We start from the raw sequence: 20,297 nt of genomic DNA on the forward strand, positions 1-20,297 counted from the left end.
TACAATTTCTCTCTAATCACTGTACAAATCTATGGTAAATCCTTTGGATTAAGGTTGACCTAATAGTCATTTGTAAATCCTTTATCTGGTGACATTCCAAGTAAATGATCTAAAGTCCTCTAACAAGGTTCACTCCTAACAAGGTGATTTAAATCCTTTAACTATATCACATTTAATAATGTGCATTGTAACCTTTAATAGGGTTGGCCTTTCACAAGGCATCACTTCAGAAGAGTGAGAACTAGTAGCTTGTTATTGGTGGTTTTTTCCAAATTGAGTTTCCACATAAAATCACTATGTCAAATGTGTTATTGAATTTGTTATGTTTCATTGTTATATTTCTACAAAGTTGATGTTAGAGTAAACAATTAATTAATTGTTAATTATTTATTCTATTACTTAAGCTTACTTAGGTTAATGCATTTATTTAATATTTTGTATTTAATGTATGTAGTGGTTAGTTGTTGACAATATGGGAGTTTGTTCCCTTCTAGCATGTTCCACCTTTGTGGATATGTGTTGAGTTGTCTTCTACCACCTTCCAGCTTGTTCTACAAGCTTCCTTGAGGTCTTTATAAGTGACCTCTCTCTCATTGTATTTTCATAGATCATCACATTATTGTGCATATTGTAAATACATTTTCATTGTGTTTGCATTCATGTGGTCTCTCATGTCCGTTTAGGGTTTTTCCCTTGCTCCATGCTCTTCCTCTCCTTGGCTTCTCTTTGACAGATTTTCACATGCAAGTGTTCTTGAGTGTCTTCAGAGTTGGCTTTTCTCAACTCTAACATGGTATAAGAGCCTTCCTATTATTGCTTCGTTGAAGAATTTTGAAGCCGTGATTTGAAGTCACAAACCCTAGTTTGTTTGTGCATTTTTTCTTCAAATCAGGGGATCAAAATTTTTTCGGAGCACTTTCAGACCAAACGGACATCACCATTAGATTTGGAAGGCCATTTGTAGTCAGGATTCATATAAAATTTGTCAATTTTGGAGACAGAGCTCCGGGAGGCAAATTTTTTTTTGGTTGCGGGCACTGTCATATGGACTGTATGGACAATTTTGAGCGAAAAAAATATTTTTTAAAAAAAATTTGGGCATGCCGCCACTGCGCCATCGTGGGGCCACCACCGCACAACCCGCGCACAACCTCCTCCTTCAGGCCTCCTCCGCCGCTCGCAGGCCGCTCCTTCAGGCGGCACCTCCAAAGTTCACCGCTTCCTCTCGGCGGTGCCTCTTCAGTTCTCCACCCGCTGCTCTGCTAAACAGCTCCGCTCCGCCCGCCAGCTCTGCGCCACATCTGCAGGGTCAGATAACACAACATGCCACGTCAGCAATTGTGGGGGTGACACATGGCTTGGGTGCCATGTGGCACTTGCCACGTGGACCTTGCCATGTCACCCATGCCACATCATCCGTACTACCATGTGGTGATGCCACATGGCTCCCTTTTGCGATGATGGCCTCCAAGACGTCAAATTTAATCGTGTGACTTGCTGACAGCAGTGTTGTGTCATCAACCTGCCTTGCACCTCCCCTGATTTCATTTTGGACCTACTTGTGGTTTTTTGGCCATAACTTTTGCATACGGAGGTATTTTTCTGATCCAAAAGAAGCACCAGAAAGCTGGTTCTTAGACGGAGATTTTGGTGCAGGTATTTTTGGGTTTTGATGCTTTTTCATTGTTTGTTTTTTTAGTTGAAGTCCAAAGTCTTATTTTTGACTCCGGCAAGTATATCTTTTGCGTACCATGTCTATTTTTTGAAAACTTTATATTTTTGGAAAGCTGATTCTGTCACCTTTTTAGAAATGTAGTTCTTTTTCTTATTTTTTGGTCTCTGCTCTTTCTATCCTAGTTTTGGTTTTTTTGCTATATGGTAGATATCTTGAGTGTTTTAGGCCCGAGGATCATTTTCCTGGCATGGTTTACTTTGTTTTTGGCTGTACTTTCCTTTGTTGCAACTCTTTTTTAGTTATGATCATTGTAGCTATCATTTTGAAGCACTTTTTTATTTTGCACTGAGATAAAGTGTCACTTTTTGCATTCCGAGAATCATGAACGTTGTTTTGAGTCAGTTGTACATGCACTATTTTCATAAAGCACCATGGGGGGGATTATTGTTTGCTATTTTAGGCATTCTCCCTTTGTCAAGTGAGTGTCCCTTCCATGACATTAACCCCATGCAGAGTCAGTTAGACCATGTCTTTATCGGTGTTTGTACCTCTTTTTCTCTCTCCTTGTTCTTGATTCATCTGCAGGAGACTTTGGCCCACCTTCTCAGTTGCCTATCATCACACCCTGTCTGCATTAAGGGGGGGTTATGTTATTGTTCTAATGCATCCGTGGTTTGATGGTTCGATAGTGTGAACTATGTATTTAGTGGTTGATCCTATATACAAGGCGATTGCAGTGGCTGGCTACCTATGCATTTCAGTGAGATGGATCATCTACCATATAGACATGCTCGGTTCGTGCCTTCTTCTTCCATGGAGATTCTTCAGATCAGAAATTTGGTAGATTTTGCAGCTTCTTCATGCTTCAGTGATTCTTCTTCATGATCACTCCTTGTTCCTGTTTTAGGGGACATTTTCCCTAGTTGGAGACTTCTTTAGTTCTTTACTAGGTTCTTACCTCTTTTTGGGGAGGGTTTTTCCCACATGGTTTTCTCTCTTTCCCTGCTTTCAGAGGTTGCATCTTCTTGCATTGTACTTGGGTACCTAAAATGGCCTTGTTTTCGGGACCCATTTTGCATTCATCTTAGTTTTGTGAGCTTAAGGCATTTCCCTAAGTTGCACTTAAGGGGGGGTGTTAGAGTAAACAATTAATTAATTGTTAATTATTTATTCTATTACTTAAGCTTACTTAGGTTAATGCATTTATTTAATATTTTGTATTTAATGCATGTAGTGGTTAGTTGTTGACAACACGGGAGTTTGTTCCCTTCTAGCATGTTCCACCTTTGTGGATATGTGTTGAGTTGTCTTCTACCACCTTCCAACTTGTTCTACAAGCTTCCTTGAGGTCTTTATAAGTGACCTCTCTCTCATTGTATTTTCATAGATCATCACATCATTGTGCATATTGTAAATACATTTTCATTGTGTTTGCATTCATGTGGTCTCTCATGTCCGTTTAGGGTTTTTTCTTTGCTCCATGCTCTTCCTCTCCTTGGCTTCTCTTTGACACGTTTTTTGCATGCAGGTGATCTTGGGCGTCTTCAGAGTTGGCTTTTCTCAACTCCAACAGTTGATTTGATAGCAACCTACAAAATTTAAGCAATTTCATAGTCTAATGGATCATGCATGAAGAATGCATTGTAATGAATATGGATTCACTAAGATATGATAAGAATTAATTGTATATTTGGACCTTAGATAACTAATTCACCCCCCACCCCTAGTTATTCTAAAGAATTTCAATAGGAGTCAAGACCAATCCCAAGTTCTATATGACATCATATTTGGTGTACTTATTGGCAACCAGTATAATTGACTACCCAAGAATGTATAAAAGAGGAAGCATTCAAGATGAAAATGCTTGGCCCTATGTGATAAATCCTCAGGTAGTAAAGAAGAAGCTCTAAGATTAGAGAAAATAATACATGATAGTGAATGTTGGTTTCATATTTATGATCATCTAATTTATAGATGGTGGTTATGCTAAAAGGATGTCAGTAGAGGTAGCAACAAGGATCACATAAATTGGTGGCTACAAAATTTCAATTTAAAACATTCACATACCTAAGGGTAGTAGGTACATAGGTGAACCCAAAGAAGCTTTAGAGATATTTTTTAGATAGACTTATTTTGTTGGCGATTGCTAGGCAGCTCACATCTGCATATGAATGAGTGACAAAACAACACAAGAAGACATGGCTGTGGCCAATAAACATAAGTGCATTTGAAGTCAAGTAGAAACATGATATAATGACCTTTAATTCAAAATGGGATAAGTATCCCTTATAAGAGTAAAACTCCCCTCGTCCATATTTTGATAATATTGGGATGGTGCAATATTTGGTAGGAAAGTAGTTCATGCATGAAGATACATTAGAGGAGCACTGGATGAATACCATAGATGACTATGATGTCTGAATTAGGGACTTTTGTAGGATGACTCTATACTTACCAGAAAAGGCACTTAAGATGAAGATCCCTCTTAAAGTTTTCAAGAAAGACATAGAAGATGTCTTAGATCCATTGTATAACAGGGATAAGATATATGGAAGGCCAATAATAAATACAAAAATTGGTAGGGATGAGAATGCACATATCAACAACATAGCCCAACACATTGTCTAGTTGACAAGGGAATGGATCAAGAAACCATTCAAAATTGATCTAGTTCCACAGTTTGTTCCTCTACAAGCCACAACACTACCTATGAAAGGAAAAAGTGTAAAAGTTATGGTGCCAACTTTCCTAGCTCAATCCTTAGTAAGAGCATAAATGGTTTATCAACATGAGTAGGATATTGAGTATTTTGAGGTAGATAGATTAGTTAAAAGGAGGAGAGCTTAGATAAAAGCACATAAAAAAGTGACTGGGGTACAAGTATCCTTACAAACAAAATAGAATCCTGAACAATCACAACCTCAAGATGAGTCAATGGCTAAAGCCCAAGGGCCTAAACAAATAGCTCCTCTAGAATAGGAACAAGAGAGACTAGGGGAAGAAGATTAGAGGGTGCCATCGAAAGGGAAAGAAGAGGAAGAATCCTCCCCCTCAACTCCTAAGAATGCCACAATTTAGCTAATTGTGGGAGGATCATGCAGGAGAAAATTAAAGAAAAAGAATATTCCTCCTCCATAAGTTCTTGAAAGCATTCTTGAAGTAGAAGAAGAAGAAGAGGAGGAAAGACTTGATAATATTCCCTTGAGTCAAAGGAATTGATTAGCCATGGCCTTGGAAGAGGAAATAAGAATTAGTTCCACTCTAATGCCACCATCAATGCCAAAAGAACTTGTTCAGGTTATAACTTTTGAGGATGAGCAACAATAGTGGATCATGAATACGGAGGGTCAAGATACTAATGTCTTTAATATATTAGATTTTTATTTCATGCCAATAGGCACCAAGATGGTGGAGCAGAAGATAAGGGATACTCCTAGGAGCCAACCCATAGGCAATGAATGGAATCAAATACTGCCTCTACCTTAAGGATCTTTTGGCCCACCCCCACTACCATCTCAAGATCTATTATTATGAAGAAAAGATCTATGAAACCACTTCTTCTATCTACCAAAGTAGAAGAAGAAGCATTGAGGAGGATGAAGATGCACAAAAAATGAAAGTTGATGAAGTATTGGTGGAGGAAAAAATACATGAGGAACCTCAACAAAATCCTCATGATACTAAGACTGGGACCTTAGACCAAGTAGACACATAGGCTCAAATTGGTGATCTATCTCAATGTGAAAAGACTCCAAACAAGATAGATAAGGGAAAGGGAGCTATAGTGAAAATCCCCTCTTCAGTCAAATATATGCCTCCAATGGGCACTACACCCGCTTGGTTGAAGAGGGAGGTCATGGTTCAAAAAAAGAGGTAGCTAAATGTAACTTCTAAGAAGGGAATAGATAAGATATTAAAAGTCATCAAGAAGCCTAACCTACCTATAGGTGATGCGTGACCATTGGTCTTCATTATGAAGAACCAAGATCATGACTTTCTTGCACATATAGCCATCCCTCCTCCACATGCTGACACCAAGGATCCTATTAGGAAGACCATGGTAGACACTACCAAAGTACTAAATACTATGGGTGTGAAATAAGTGTTCAAGCATATGGATAGAAATGAGCCAGAATTAGTAATGCTATGGAAGCAAAATGAGATTGTGAGAGGCTATCTACATGGAATAGTGGGCCCAATAGTCTCAGATCATCTAGAAATCACTCTTGCTATTGTATTAGAGAGGAAGGAGAAGGGGAAAATTTAGATGGATTCATTTTTGGGAGCATATTAGCAATGGCATGACAATTTTGAATAGAAGGGCATATAGATAATACAAGGTAATTTAAACATATTGTATTATATTCAGTCAAGTGTGGGTAAACTGGTGTCCAAAGTGAACTAGGATTTTGGGTTAATGAATGAGGTACATAAATGGGCAAAAGACCTATAGATTTTGACATTAATAAAAGGTCAAAGGTATCATACTTCATGAAGGTGTATATAGTGGAAGAGCATGATAAGCTCAAAGATTGGATTGAGAAGATAGCTGTTGAAAATAAGATCATGGAAGGACTTCATGAAGATATTTAGAGGTTAAGGGACCATACTCAAGAGCAAACTTTGGAAGTGAAGAAGTATTATGATGCTATTGGCCTTGAGATTTTTGAAGATAAGTTAAAATGAAATCTCAAGTTAGTGCAATTAGTGGTCCAAAAATTCTAATGAAATTTTGAGGATGCTTCATCTGATGAAGATATCAGGAAAGCATTTAAGACTAAAGAGGTATTTTTGGAACTAGTCACTAAACTGGAGGATTTTGAAGCTACCCATATGGAGGTTGGTAACTACTAGCAGAAAATCAAAGATAAGTATAGAGAATTATATTTTTTAGAGGCTTTCCAAGTAGTGGAGATTATATGAAAATTCAAGAGCAAACATCCAGACATCACTCTGGTATAAAGGGGTACAAAACCTAGAAGTTAGAAATTAATTTTTGACACTCTGGAAAACTTTTGATTTTTGAAACCTATCATCAAGGTGCACAAGGTGCATAGGTGCACTATTCATAGAGGTGCACTAACAATTTTGAAGAAGTAATAGTGCACTAGCAACTAACTACCAGTTTCTAATTTATAGCTTTCCATGTACCGAAAATGCATTCTAATAGTAATTCAACTTCTAGAAACTCATAGAGAATGTCAAGCTTCCATTTTTAGAGATTCTTGTGACTCTCAGATCCTCTTGTAGCTTCATTCTTCTTATCTACTTCTTTTTTCTTTGTTCTAAGTCATGTAAAGGCTCATGCACCCATTAATTGATATAAACATATTTTGATTATTACTAAGCTTCCATTGATGATTGCATTAGTAGAATTAAGGAAGTGTTTCTCGTATTTTTATTGGTTTTCTACTCAATTTTTTTGACAATTTAACTTACAGACATGTTGTTACTATAGTTTATGTCTATCAATAATTTTCCTTTCAAGTTATTTTCTTTAATATTTTGTGACCTTATCTTTGTTATTTCCTTTGTTAACACTTGGTTAAATTAGGAATTCATATAGTTGCATTGATAGATTGCATCTTATCATAAAACAAAAAATACCAAAAATATATCTCTTTTGTGGTTACTTTTGAAAATATAATATCAAAAATCTTATTCAAATTGCTTTGAACTAGAAAAGGCCTCCCTGTAAAAAAATACATTTATCTTTAATTGAGTAGATTCCAATAGGTCTCAAGCTCACCCAAAACCTTGGAGTTGATCCCAGATTAGCTTTTCAAGAGAGGAGTTTGAAAAGATTCATGTCGTTAAGCATCATGCTAAATGATAGCTCAATAGAAGTGACACTAGAATGAGGGCCTCATAACATTTGAAAAACAAAAACAACTCACTATTTTCAAATTTTGAAGTTTTTGGAAGTTTAGAATTTTTTTTGTATGAAACTATGAGAAGGTGTGTAAGGTGCACTATTTTTGAGAAAGTGTACTTCTATGGAGGTGTTCTTTTTCTAGAATTAATTCAAGCCAAAAGATCCTAACCCAATATCTCTAGCTCAGTGAGCTTTAAGATCTTTGGATAGTGAGCAAGAGTTCTTAGAACTCAATCAGTTTCATAAGCCTCATAGTGACAAAGGATTTCCTCGAATTCTACCACTTCCATTCCAAATTTAATCATATTGAGTTCCATCTTTGAACCAACCTCCACTACTGGCCTTCTTTGCAAATGTGGTAGATTCACAAATTAACTTGCAAGGTGCACTTAATGACCTTCCCAAGAATCTTGAGAAATTTTTCCTAGGTTGATCTATGGAGAAACATGAACAACTAAGGACCATGTCAATTTTTTTAAAGAAATATGCAATCGAAAGAAAATTCAACAAGAGAATGTGGTCCTCCATTTATTCCTATACTTATTGGGAGAAGTTCCATTTAACTAGTATGTAAATTTTTTACCAGGATGTATCTAGAATTAGGCTACCTTCAAAAAGGTATTCCTCAAATAATTTAAAGAATTCATCAACCTTGTTGTGATTCATCATTAGTTCATTAGTTCATATCTAGTGGAGACTATTTCACATTTCAACCATTGCTTTCATATGGCTTCTTGCAAGTTGGAAACACCCTATGCTATAACAATAGAAGTGGTAATTCAAATTTGTCTTAATGCTATGGACCATTTGAAAATTATATTTCTACAAAGACTCCCTGCTACAAACATTGACACATTAGAAAGGGTCTTCAACAAAAAAATTACCTTTACCAAGAAAGCCAATCCTAATGGAGGAGGATTGATGGTTCCAGCTCAAGAGACTATAATGATACCAACATATCCTACCAGAACACCATTGGTGCCTAGTTAATTCATTTTAATGAATCTAGTCCTGCTACAATAGGCACTAGTAGTACTGGTTCCAGCCATAAGCTATCAAGGATATGAACCTCCAAAAGCTTCTTTCTTTGAGCAAAAAGCATTCATTTTGGATGAACTAGAAAATGACATCAACTTTGAGATTGGTTAAATGAAGAAAGCAATGTCCCAAATCGCCAACAAGTCAACCCACTTGAGGTTGTTTCTAGGGAAGAACAAAAAAATTTAGAGAACAAATGCTATCCCTTACAATAAATTTAATATGGTCAAAATTACAATAGGAATTTCAATGGAAATAACAATGTAGACAATAATTAAAATCCTCTAGATCACAACAATGGCTTCCAAACACATTATCAACAATGGAATACTCATCCTAAAAATGGAAGCATCCCTTCTAATAATAACAACAATTCTCAGTATGTTGACATCAACCAGTATAACAATAGCTAGAATGTAGCTAATGATGGTGGCTCATATCTCACTGGAAATCAAGAGATGAACCAAAATTTGCAAAACAATAATGGTGAGTCTCCTATACATTACAATGCTATCGTGTTAGAATCTTATGATTCTCCATAAAATCCTCAAATGGAACAACTAGCTAGTGAAGAATTCACTTTTCCATTCAATTAAGAATCAAATCCCCAACTGGAAGAGATGCTAGCTTTTCAAAATGATAATCATAATACTTATAATTTGTGTAACCAAAGTTAACCCATGACCGATGGGATTCTTCTTGCCTTGCATCCAACACCTTCTAATCCAAGAGCTAATAACAATCTAGTACCTACCAAAGCACACTACATTGGGCAACAAAATCAAAATCAAGGGAACATACCTATGATCCTGAAGAATCCTATGTGGACGACTGAAAAATATAATGTAGTGGCAGATCTAAAGAGAACCAAGGCTAATAGGTCCATGTTTGACATACTAAAAAACTTTCCTAACCAAGGGGAAGTGGTAATGAGGACTCTAGATCATGCAAAGGAAATTCCAAATGTGAACATAGTCCCTGAAAAGACAACATCACAACAAGTCAATACTTTTGAGGCAATGCCTACTGTGTATAAAGACAAGGCTGAAATGCCTCCTTTCTTACTTAGTATCAAAATTTTTGGAAAGAACATGTGCACAATTTTCTTATAGATCTAGGATCTTCTTGCAACATCATGCCAGTTTCGATAACTCAAATGTTAAGGGTCACTCCTCAACCCTCAAATTGGATAGTGATACAACTCAACAAGACAAAAGTAAAAAATATCTAGGTATTGAAAGATGTTAGAATAAAATTGATTGTAGACCCTTGAATTCAAGACATTATAGACATACATGTGGTTGAAATACCTAAAACTTATAGATTAATTCTAAGTAGAGAGTGGACAAGGTGCTTGTGAGGATGGTTTTCAACTAATTTTACTTAATTATGGCTACCTTGGAGGGGATTGAATAATTAGATCAAGATTGATGCTAGGCCAAAGATAAAGATAATGATCATAGAACACAATGCACCAAATAAGGTAGCATTTTTTCAAGCTGAGCTAGGCTCCTAAAAAGTGATGTCTCTTGACATAAAAGTAGCTTAGAAATCTGACTAGCTAAATAAAGAGTCAATGATTCCTATTCTCAAAGAAGAACTTGTCAGTCAATTTGTAGATGGTATCCTTGCAAACTTACAATGCTTCAGAGAGGAATGAAAACCAAATATTTTTCTTCTTCTAGGATTCTATAGATTACACAAATTCAGTCACTCAGAATTTGAATTCTTGCATTGTTAGGAAGTAGTCATTTGAGTACTCACTCAGATAATGAAATTTAAAAATGACCAAATACTAAATGAGGTACAAAAGGAAAGATCACATTCTACAAGCACATCTAAATTGGCTGATATTTATGAAAAAGAAAAGGAAAATTCAAAAGTATCACATAGTGACACTTCTTCAAATGGTGGGGGCTTATCCAGTTCTCCACCTAGATTGATCAAAGTCCAAAGGAGGAGATTTTTTGTAAAAGGCCAAGGTTGGAACTCAGTGATCATTCATCTAAAACCCTAGATTCATAAGATAATTGAATTGATTGGGATATTCAAAGTCAACAAGAAAAAAAATGGCCTTTGTATCCAAGATAAACTATGGTAATTGACCAAGTCCACCACATGAAAGATTGCAATGGGTCTAGAAGAAACAATCTTTTAAGAATCAAGTCAAGGGAAAGCTACATACAAACAAGCACAAGACTAGAAAGACCAAAGAACAACCAATCTAGAAACTCAGGTTTGATTGCTCTAAATGCATATTAGGAGCCAACACATTTATTAAGCTAATTAATCCCAAAGGTAAGTCTTTTTATGCAATATATCATTTATAATTTAGATGTACTAACAATGTTGCAGAGTATGAAGCCTTGATCCACAGACTACTCTAGACATTAGAAAATGATGTCAAAGCTCTCATAATTAAAGGAGACTCTTAGTTAGTCATCAAACATGGGAAATTAATCTACTCATGCAATGATAGGAGACTATTGGCATACCAAAAAAGCATTTGGGACTTTTTGGAGGATTTTGAGGTCTTGAACATAAGACCTGTTGGTGTTTTGAAACATCATGGTTTCAAATTACCCCAATGAGAATAGAATACATCTAGGAGTAGCTACTTCCCATCTACAACATATCCTTTTAGACACTAGGCCAACTATAAGGCTAGACCATTCTTCTACTTCAAGCTTTGCAAAACCTAGGTGGGTGGACCTATTAAATTCTTTATATGGTACCAATATTCATAGCATAGACTGGATCTAAACAAAGTAGATTAAACCCTTATATCTCCTATACTCATGCAATTGCAAAGATGTGTAGTAGTAAATTGCAAATTCTATGAAATCTACAAGGTAAGTGAGGGAAATTTGTTTCAGTTCTTTAAATGGAAAGGGAAATGGATGATTATAATTTTTATTTCAGAAAATCCCCAAAGTATCTAGCGATAAGAAAAAGTTGATCCTATAGCTGATCAATGCCTTATCTATTGGGAAATTCCATGAATTACACACATACTTCTATGATACCAATGACATATTTCATACATTAAAATATTAGATCTATCTTATCACTTTGTAAATTAGACATCAATGTTCATAAAGACCCTATTCTCATGAAGTATCCTTCTGAAATAACCAACAACCTTGTCAAATACATCAAGCATTTACTTGGCCCTTTGTTCCAATAGAAAAACATATCAAACATTCAAACTTACGAGGATGCAAAAGGGTCTAAGTTCTTTGTCCCTAAACCTCAAAATATTGCAAATTATAGAGAGAGGAGATGAGAATCAAAATGAAACTAATAAGATTATTTCTCATTTCTATTCATTTATTTGAAACTATACATTCAAGATGCATGCAAACAACTCATGAAACCACTAAATAGATAAGAACTATATATATTATCTTAACTACTACTATTCATATAAGAGAAAAATTTCTTAAGAATGGTATCACAATCATGAAAACATATCAAAAATTGGAACCCTAGTCTCACAATACTGAGAAAACTCAAGATTGGAACCTCTACAATGGATGAAAAAGAGAGAGATATAGGAAAAGAATGAAATCCCAGATCTAATCTAGAAGTGACATGTGTCCACTTGAATCTTCGTTCCCTTCTATTGCAAAATGTATCTCATCTTTCTACAACTAAAATCTAATATGATTGTCATCATTGTCTATAAAAAACTTGGAAATATCTCTTCCTTAATGATGAAAACCCTTACTTTCCCAAAATATCTAAAATACATCTGAAATCCTAATAATCCATCCACTAAATTGACTTGGAGGTGAAAAAATCCACTCATAATTGCACTCATAATGCCTATGATGTTCATCTAGTTCACCATTTTGTCGTAAATCAAATCTAAAGTGCCCTAACTAAATGAAATTGAAAAATGGGTATATAAGACAACCTTGAATATCTTGAACTAATGGCTTCCTATGGAAAAACAAACTCCAAAAATAGAAAGTTCATTCTCTCCCTATTTCAATGGTATATAATAGCCCTATATTGGTGCATTGGAGATGCCTAGGATCTTCATTTGAAAACTAGGTTCCTATCATGACCTTCAAGATTGTAACTCATTTTTCAAAAATTTAAAAACTCCTAAGGTAAAAAATTTAGCTTATAAATTTCCTAATTTAAAATACCTATGTACATGCCTTTTGTGAAGAAAATAATAAAAAATTTATTTTTTGAATTTTTATTTTCCTTCCATTTTCAGTTCGAGTCAAACTAGGCTTGACCAACTAGATACATGTCACCATTAGATTGGTTTGTCTCCTATCTTGTCTACCTGGATTCTCTACCATGTGGCAGCCTCTTATTGGGTTTCCATGTTGCTATCCTAGTCAAAATGGTGCCATATCATCATGACCTAGTGACATCATGATACATGGCATCTCAGTCCATGTCATTTTCCTTGTCATCACCTTGCCACCATGCCATGTTATCATTGCCACATCCTTGGCCCCACCATGTGGTGGCTGGTCACTATATGACTATGCCATCTTAGCACCACCATGTCACTAGCAACATAGCAACCTTGTGCCATGTGTCACTCCTTGCTTGTGTGGCCACCTCAAAATCCATACCAAGCCTAGGTCATCTCTGCCATATGTCACATTTTTTTTGGTTATTGGGTCCACATCATTAGTTGATGTCATCATCTTGGGCTACGTGTTTGTTCAAAATCTCTTTATCTTCTCCTCTATTTGGCCACAAAGTGAGCCCCTCCATCCAAAACTTCTCTCTCACAAGGGTTGTATCTTTTCAGACACTTAATAATAGTACCTTCATGCTTTTAAACACATAGAAAAAAACTCTCACAATGAATGTAGGATAAAACACTTTTCATTATCCTCCATTCCATTTTCCTTGCATCTTCAAACACAATGTCTTTGTCCTTATAAATCACATATGCATACAAATGTCTACACTTGGGATGCCAGAGTCATGATCACAAAACATCATTCTATGATGAATTAAAAAAAAAAATCAATTCACTTTGCCTCCATCACTAATCTATTCTAAGTGTTGATAAACATTAGATGACATTCCTCATTTAGCCATCAGGCAACTGTCTCCATCCCCTACAACTAGAAATTGGAGGGAAAGGTGGACCCAAGTGGTGATACTTAGACCTTCCTAGACATTGGCATATTCCTTCTTATTTATGTGTTCAACAAGCTGAGGGAAAAGCTTTATTCTCAATACTAAAATAGTTTAACTCAACACATAGTCAACATTTTTTCAATATCATGCCAACATTTTCCATCTGCAACACTAAGCACTTCCAAAATCCTCACTTTTAAAATGCTTACAGGTGCCATCAAATAAAAAAGAATTCCTATTCTTTACAATTTTTCCAATCCACTTGGGCATACAAGACAACTCCCTTTCATAATTTTGAGTATTCATTCTTCCCATGCTTAATGCAACTATCTCCACATTCACCACATCATCTAGACATTTGCACAAAATAATGTCTATTTCAAAATGTCTTGCATACATGTGACGTGGAAAGTGCTTGACTGTAACCATTAATGGAGTGACTCTAAATAAAAAAGGGTCAACATAAGTAGGACTTTGACTATCCTACTTCAATATTTGATATTGAAAATTCATCAATGTCATATATGCTCTCTATGTTGTTATAAAATCCTACCTTCATCTATCATGGGGTTTCACAGAGCATTGCCAATTTCACCTCCCCACTATTTCTTTACCTACTTACCTAGGTGTAACTCCACATATAGATTCATGGAAATAAAACCCTATGAAAAGCTTCACATTGAGAAAGTTGAGAGATGGACCATGGGAATTAACCTTGAACATTTTCTTTTCTTTTGCATAGTTGCCATGGATTGAAGCCTCATTCCATTTGATGAAACATTAACAAAAAAATGTCTTATTGAGAAAGCCTTTGTACAATTATTTTAAAATCATTGTTGGAATGTGACTTAATAATTGTAGACTTTGGACTTCTATGGAAAATCTACAACCTGACCACAAAGTTCATTTATATGGAATCTAGATTCATAATTTTGTGATAAAATTGGGGCAAGGATCCATAAAGGTCCTCTACTTGATCTTGGCAATGGTCTCATGAATGAGAGCATGTGATAAAGTTGATTTCCTCTTTTTTACTATTCCTTTGTATCTACACTATTTACATTCTCATGTTTGACCCTAAAATGACATAGGCGCATTCACAAAATTATATAATTATGAAAGCCATTACACCCTCCTTTTAACATCTTTACTTCTCACAATACCTTATCGATCTAATAACATCAGTTGGGCCCCAAAGTGGGTCTGGTTAATTTTTTTTTTGTTTTCAAACAATTGAACTGTTAAATCCACTAAAATGATTGGATTTGAATTGGACTGAAATCCACCATCAATTGATCAATTGAAACTCATTTTACCTCTTTCTGCAACTGGTCAAATTCATGCCAAGGGGTCCTTTGACTGGCTATAAAAATTGACCAAAAGACCTAGCTACACTTTGAAATTAGACACACTGATTCTTTTTTCAACATAATCTTACCCTTAAAAATCTCATCTTATGAAAAATTTGGGGTAAAAAGATATTGACTGTCAAAGTTTCCTTCTCAGAACTACCTGCAAGAAAATATGTTAAAAAACCTTAAATTGCATTCGGTTTTAGGTTCAGAAACACGTCAAACTAACACTTGGGAGAACAAAAATTAGGTAACTAGTTCATTATCATGAGGAGAATATGAATCTATTATTTGGGCTCATGAAAAATAACAAGGCACACTTAGCGAGCAGTCAAAGTGGGATACTTGGATTTGCAAAACTCAAAAAAATGGTAGAAAAGTGATTTTTACAAATGGATTAGACATTGGAAAGTGTGAAAATGGACTCATCTAGACTTACAAACTAGCATACTTAAAGAATTTCCAAAGTAGAGTACAATGATATAATCCATTTGATCTCACCTATCATTAATTTAGAGTTATAACATCTCAAATAGGGGTACCAATTCATCTGTACTTTATGACACTAGTATAACTTCATAATTTGCATTTGGAATCACATTTAAAAATTGATCAAATGGATTTTTCATAAGCTCAAATGTGAAATATAGAAATTTTTTGACCTCTAGAATGCAATGCAAAAGTAATTTTCTCATTTTGGTCAACTAGGTTAAAGTTATAACTGGTCAAATAGGGCCTTAAAATTTTTTTGAACAATTTACATTAGCATGACAATAATAAACAACTAACTTTGATGGATCCCAAACCTAGTAAAAACATGTTAAAATGACATGAAATATAAAACATAGGTTCTCTAATGTGGATACTAAATGATCACAAAGCAGCAAGTCATGAAACATAAGTGGGTGCAAAATATTCAATTGCAAACTAGACCTCGTATCATTGTTTGACATAGGCAAAAATGTAGATTTGGACATTGCTCAAATAAAACTTTACAAAATGACTTAGAATGGCAATTTATCTTCACAAGATGCATGAATATGCTTAATTCAAGGTGTTAGAAACATTAAATACCTCTTAGGCCTCAAATAGATAGTTGGGTACACATGCATTAAATGCACTCACAAGGCTCGAAAACTTGGAGTAGTACTCAAATTGGGAAGGTGATTTTGAGTCCCAACAAGGTCCATCCCAAGGAAAAATAACATGGTATCCAATGCCCTTGTCATTTCAGCAAGTTCATTGCAACCTATTGAAAGGACAAAGCTAAAAGGATTCTCAGTTGAATTGGTTGTTGCCCCATCTATTCCAGATAATATTACAAACTTCCAACTCATTCAAGATGACCAATATATTCTTGAGTTTATCATGTGTAATGGCCTTTTCAAGGGACAAGATGTTGATGATACTCTCGATGACAAACCTAAAGAATATGAGATAGATAATAAAGATGAAATTATAAATTTAAAGACCAGTACTATTCCAAAGGAGATGGTAGAGTTAGAATGCATCTTCGATCGAGATGAATCAACATGCAATAGAATAAATGTTGAAGGAAAGGGGGGTTGAAGAATGTGATTCATATAATTTAGGCATGGAATAAGATCCAAAGATGGTCAGAATTGAAAAAGCTTGTGACTCTCAAGAATGAGAAAGTATGCTTCAAATTTCTTACAAAGTACAAAGACATCATAGTATGGAGTTATGAAGAACTAAAAACCTACTATTCTAAGATCATCACTCATGACATTCTATTGAAGCTAGATGCCAAACCATTTTCTTAGAGACAAAGACTAGTGAATCCCATAATTGAGCCATTGATAATGAAAGAAGTAGAAAATTTAGTTAATGCTAAAACTATCTTCCAAGCCTAACATTCTAAGTGGGTTTCTAACTTTGTCCCAGTAAGGAAAAAGGACTAGAGAAATTTTCCTTTGCATAGATTTATAAAATTTGAACTTGGCTTCCTAGAAGGATAATTACCCATTACCCTCACTCGATGAAGTGTTAGAAATTGTGAATGGCTCTAAAGTGTTGTCTTTTCTAGATAGATATTCCAGATAAAAAAGATAGGTTAAAGAATGCATTTACAACAAAATGGGGAACCATTGCATACCAAAGGATACCCTTTGGGCTGATCAATGCAGGATCCACCTTCCAAAGAGAGATGGACAAAGAATTTGAAGGGTTGATAAACAAGTGCATAGTCACTTACATGGATGACCTTACTATCTTTTCAAAAGAAATGAGTACTCATATTGTAGACTTGAAGCAAGTGTTCAACTGATGTTGAAGGTATGGTATATCATTGAATCAAAAAATATGTTCATTCTAGGTCACCAAAGGAAAAATTCGTGGTCATTTTATTTTTGGAGTTGGGATATTTATTGATCCCAAAATGATAGAGGCTATTCTTAATCTATCACCTCCCCATAGTCGTAAAGAGGTGAAATATTTCTTTGGAAAAATCAATTTTGTACTTAATTTTGTTAGTGGATTCGTCGAGATAATATGTCCTCTTAGTGGTCTACTCAAGAAAGGAGAAGAGAATGAATGGGTTCCTAAAATAAATAAATCTTTTGAAAACATCAAAGTGGCATTCTCTATGGCCCTACTTCTTGTATGTCCAGATTATAACTTACCATTCAAAATCTACACATTTTCTTTGGAACATTAATGTGTTGTGATTCTTACTCAAAAGAAAGATAAAGAGGATGAGAGACCTATCATGTTCATGAGTTGTATGCTCAAGAATGTTGAGTTGAACTATTCTAATCTTGACAAATAGAACTTTTAATTGATAAAAGTATTTATAATTTTTTCCATTACATACTTAGGAGCAAGATATATGCAATTGTGCTTGTCCTTGTAGTTAAGACATTACTGATGCAAAATGAACTAGGTGAGAGATGAGGAAAATGAATGGCTATATTGCAAGAGTTTGACTTGGAGATTCAACCAATGAAGTTGGTAAGAGGACAAGGATTAACCAAGATGATAGATGAAAATGAGATTGGTAATGATAAAAAAATTAAATTTGATGAAAAAATAAACACTAATAATCAAAAAAAGATCATGGTTCCTCAATTGAATATTGATGAACAAATAACCACTGATTTTTTGTATCAATATGTTGTTTACTATCTTTTGCTAAACCAATACCCCAATGGGATGAATAGTTCCCAACGTAGAGTACTCAAGATGAAATGTGAATCCTACATGTTGCAAGATAGAATAGTTTACAAAAGAAACTACAAGGGAATTTATTTGAAATTTATGGGATGTGAAGAAGTGAAAGAAGTTTTGGAATAGTTTCATGATAGATATGACATGAGACATGTATCAGAAAAAACTATAGAACATATGATTTTGAGATCAAGTTGTTTTTGGCCTACTATCTTTAAGGATACATTTCAACATGTACGTTCTTTCCATTTTTGTTAGACAAGTGCAACTAGAGAAAGTCATCCATCTATACCACTACAATCAATGTTCAAGGTAGACCCTTTTGCTAAGTGGGGGCTAGTCTTTAATGGTCTAGTAAACCCACCATCATCTATTGGAAATATGTTCATCCTCACAACTATAGACTATTGCATGTGCTAGACAAAAGTTGAAACTTTTAGAAATTGCATGATAGAGGTGGTTAGAGATTTCTTGGAAGAACACATTGTCACAAGGTTTGGTATGTCATTCTTCCTAGTATGTAATAATGGATCATCATTTGTATCGATCTTCCTTACTCAATGGGCAATAGATAATCAGTATAATCAATTTTTTTCCAAATTACTATCTCCAAGGGAATGACATGGTTGAGTCCACCAATAAGAACTTGATCACAATGATAAAGAAACTAGTATAGGAAAATCCAAAACATTAGCACACTTTGTTGAAGTATGAAATATGGATGGACAGAGTTAGGATAAAAAATGCTTTGTGAACATCTCCTTATTTACTTTTCTATGAACAAGAGATAGTTTTCCCACTTAATCTCAAGATTCTAGTATTGAAATTAATGAAGGCATGTGTTGAGGATACAAATAGATTTTAGATCATATTAATGAATCTCTTAGAATTGGATGATAAAATAACAACATCCTTGGAGCATATAGAGAAACATTAGGCTATCATCAAATGGTGGTTTGACAAGAGGGTCATGATAAAATCTTTCAAAATATCCAACCTTGTTCTACTATGGGATAAGGAGAAGGAAAATCCAACAAGTCACACTAAGTTTCAATGCTTGTGGATTGGCCTTTATCAAATTGAATAGATTTTGGGAGAAAATACTTTTAGGCCAAGTTCCTTACAAGGGGAATTGGTATCATTGGTTGTCAATTAATAGTTCCTTGAACATTACTTTGAGGCCTAAAAATAGAAAACATTTCAAATATATATATATTCTCTTTCTGCAAGTGTGTTTTCTTTTAGTTTTGTGTTTTCTTTTAGTTGTGTGTTTTCTTTTAGTTGTGTGTTTTCTTTCAAGGTTGTGTCAGTCTGGGGTTAGCTACAATCAAGACTCATTCTTGACGCATTTATAAATCACTTCTTGTGATTTTGACTTTTAGTAAGTGGTATTTCTTTGTCAAAGCATTCAAATGATTTTTTTTCTTATAACAACTAGAGAATGGATATTACTCTCAGTCATAAAGGACTTAAAGTCATGAAATTAGAATTGTAGATCAATAGTTCTCAACACTTGGAAAATTTATAGATTGACTACCTTTATGTTTTCAAATCAAGGTTCACAATAGAAAGGGATATTCTAAAAGTTATTAGTTTATAAAAGAGGTCTATTTAAGATATTGCTAAGGTCATTGTTTGGTATGAGAGTTTCTAAAAGTTATTAAAAGAGGAATGCAAAGGTTATCAAAATAAGGAAATTATTTGAGAGATGACATCAATGCCTTGGCCACATAGTGTAAGCATGGTCAAGGTATAGAAAGAAAACCAAAAAAGGAATGGTGGTGTTATAAATGAAAGATTCAAAAAGGTCTGAGAAAGATAATCAGATAATAGGGATATGCCCTCCAAAATGGCTATCTAGTACTTGTACAAATTTCTTCATGGAAGAACCAAAATGAAACATGTGAGATTTGTGAAGCAAGATTCAAAAGATTACTTAGGACTTGAAATACAAATATGATGACCTGTCAAGATCACTATGAATGGATTCTCTCATTTGGCTAGACATTGATTAATACACATGATCTATGGGTATTCCCAATGAATGGAC

General features: G+C 34.8%; 1 pseudogene; it reads left to right on the forward strand.

The window, feature by feature from the left end:
• Nucleotides 1-1,100: 1,100 nt before the first annotated feature.
• LOC149538562 (monocopper oxidase-like protein SKU5 pseudogene) overlaps nucleotides 1,101-20,297 on the forward strand; it is a 158,313-nt pseudogene continuing 139,116 nt past the window's right edge.

This window comes from Cupressus sempervirens, chromosome 9, assembly GCF_028749045.1.
Source record: "Cupressus sempervirens isolate cs-2001-9-10 chromosome 9, ASM2874904v1, whole genome shotgun sequence".
Lineage (NCBI taxonomy): Eukaryota > Viridiplantae > Streptophyta > Pinopsida > Cupressales > Cupressaceae > Cupressus > Cupressus sempervirens.